The sequence below is a fragment of the Marmota flaviventris genome, chromosome 2 (assembly GCF_047511675.1).
Source record: "Marmota flaviventris isolate mMarFla1 chromosome 2, mMarFla1.hap1, whole genome shotgun sequence".
Taxonomy (NCBI): domain Eukaryota; kingdom Metazoa; phylum Chordata; class Mammalia; order Rodentia; family Sciuridae; genus Marmota; species Marmota flaviventris.
The window spans coordinates 166,526,429-166,529,255 of NC_092499.1; the positions used below are offsets into that span (position 1 = coordinate 166,526,429).

At 36.8% G+C, this 2,827-nt stretch overlaps 1 pseudogene; it reads right to left on the reverse strand.

Moving 5' to 3' along the window:
• Positions 1–1,993: 1,993 nt before the first annotated feature.
• On the reverse strand, positions 1,994–2,444 carry LOC114106760 (histone deacetylase complex subunit SAP18 pseudogene; annotated as a pseudogene).
• Positions 2,445–2,827: the final 383 nt, after the last annotated feature.

Here is a 2,827-nt window from a genome sequence, read left to right on the forward strand (position 1 = left end):
AAGTTGTGCAACTTCAGTTTTTTGTTTGTTTGTTTGTTTTTGTTTGTTTTAACTGAGGATTGAACCCAGGAGTTCTCCACCACTGAGTTATACTCCCCAGACTCTTTTTGTTTGTTTGTTTGTTTGTTTGAGACAGGGTTGTCACTAAGTTGCCAGGATTGTCCTCAAACTCAAAATCTTTCTGCTTCAGCCTCCTGAATTGCTGGAATCACAGGCGTGCACCACTGTACATGACTCATTTGTGAGGTTTTTTCTTTCTTTCTTTCTTTTTTTTTTTTTTTTGCCTGCATACATGTTGACTTCAATTAAATAGTTACTTTAAAGTATGTATGTATGTATGATACCAGCAAAGTTGTTGGGTTTTTTTGTTGTTGTGGGTTTTTTGGTTTTGTTTTTGTTTTTTGTGGTGGTGGTGGTGCTGGGGATTGAACAGGGCTTCCTGCATGCTAGGCAAGCACTCTACCAACTGCACTATTTCTCCAGCCTCACAAGCAAAGTTTGAAAGTGATGTATATGTGCTATATTTTCACTGTGGTGGTGATTTTATGACCATATACATTCATTAAAACTCACCAGACTGTGCACTTAAAAAATCAGTGAATTTTAATAAATGTCAACTATACTTAATAAACTTATTTTTTAAAAATCTTAAATAGTTTAGGAAAATTCATTCTGCTGTCTATATACCATGAGAAAAATTCAGAAAAAATACAGATGTATGCATTTATTTCTGAGTTTTATTTTGCAAGAGAAACAAATAAATCAATGGCTCAAATATTTAAATACATACAAATTATTGGAATATAAAGATTCTACTTATATGTGCATCTCAGCATTAGCTGATGGGAATCCTGAAGCTAAAGATTCTTGTTGTAGTTCTAAGTCATAATCCTTTAAATTTCTGCCAGTGTCACTAATGTGTTCATATCAGCACATTATATGGTTGTATAGAAGAATGCTCTCAGACATAGCTATAGAACCTCATTTATTACTCACACATCTAGAGCCAGCAGAAGTTGCAGGGGCATCTCTACTGATCTCCCAGGGCATGCTCCTCTGTCTGGTGTTTGACTGACCACTGGCTGATAGAAATTGGCTTAAACTAAAAAGACAAGGACAACTTGGTGTGGTTATGATCTTCCAAGATGGTCCTAGTGATTGTTGGTTCCTGATCTTCATTCTACTGTGTAGATTCCTCTCACATAAAATAGAGATGTCCTCTGTAACTGATCAGATATTACAAAAATAACAGTCAATCCAAGAGTTAGTCACAAAAGACACTGTAGCTACTTCCCTGCCCTCTTGAATCACCAAGTCTAATATAAGCTACATGTCATGATGTAAAGATACTTATTAAGTACTATGAAGAGCTTCACATGGCAAAAAAGAAAGGTCCCAACATCTAGCACCAACTTGCCAGGCACATGAGTGAGCCTTCCTACAAGCAGATGCTCCAGACCCAGTCAACTTCAAATGATTGCAATCACTGAGCCAGAACCAAGCAGCTACTTTGCTGCTGAATTCTTGAATCACAGAAATCCTGAAAGGTAATAAATATATTTTTTTTTGTTTTTGATGTTAAGTTTGGGGATAATTTCATAAGCAGTCATAGATAAACTAATATTCTAGACCCTTTACCATGTACCTCATCCAATAGTCTATCTTGAGTACAGTCTCATGGTAATATCAGAAATTTAAGAGAACAAGTAAAAAGTATAGTACCTTTTTTTTTCTTTTTGATGGTTATACACATATATTTAACAATAGTTTTACACAGAATGCTAAGAGCACTTTTCATGGTTTACAGAGGCTTGAAACATACAGACTTTCTATTAATATTCATAACCATAATACATCCAAATCTAACTCCTAAATAGATGCACTACAATTTGCTTAGAATTTAAAGCCTTAATGGCAAAAATCGGGGGAGGAAAAAGAGTATGTAAATTTATTTTACATAACTGGCTGAAAAATAAATTCTAGTAAAGAGAATTTAATATGGTCTCATATGCCCTGAAGAAGGTGGTGCCCGATTTGGAGGGGTAATTCCTAGGTCCACATAATGGCCTATTTGGAACTTCTGCAACTGCAAGGTCATGACATCATCAGTCCCCTTTCAGCCAGAAATGGTGCTGCCAATTCCTTAACTCCATAGCCAGGTCTTTTAAGATCCATAAAAATAATTGCAAAATTGAAGAGTGTTTCCTTTTTTTTCAGCTTCTGGGTAGATCTTTTACTAAACTGATCAGTTCTTTCAGAGTTGCATCCAACTGTAAATCTGTAGCTCGCTGGAAGGTGAGTTTCCATGGGAGAATTTATCCCTTTGGTGGTGGGAACCTTTATTGGTGGTGAAGACTTGCAGCAGCAGCAGCAGCACGCATGTCTTCTCCTGACTCTTTCTTAAGTTCCTCCTGGGTAACAAAGGATTCCACTGCCATCTTCCCCCTTTGGACTGTGAGATGCTCCAATACCTTTCAGATTGCTATTTGCACCACATCTTATAAGATTCCCTTGGTCAAATGGATGACTGAGCCCAGATTCATGAGGCAGGTGTTTCACTTACTTCAAGAAGGTACTGCAAAGTTACATAGTAAATGGCACAATTAGTGGTTTTTGAATGTGTCCACAGAGTTTTTGACATTGTTCCATTTTGAAAAGTGGTAGCAATTTTCTTCTTTTCCTTGAATGTGAGCTGGACTTAGTGACTCACTTCTAATGAATAGAATATAGTAGAATATGGTGTATAACTTCCCATGATAGATAATAGAAAGGAAAACTTCTGCCTGTTTCTCTCACACTCTTCACTCTTCCCTCTCCCTCTCCCTCC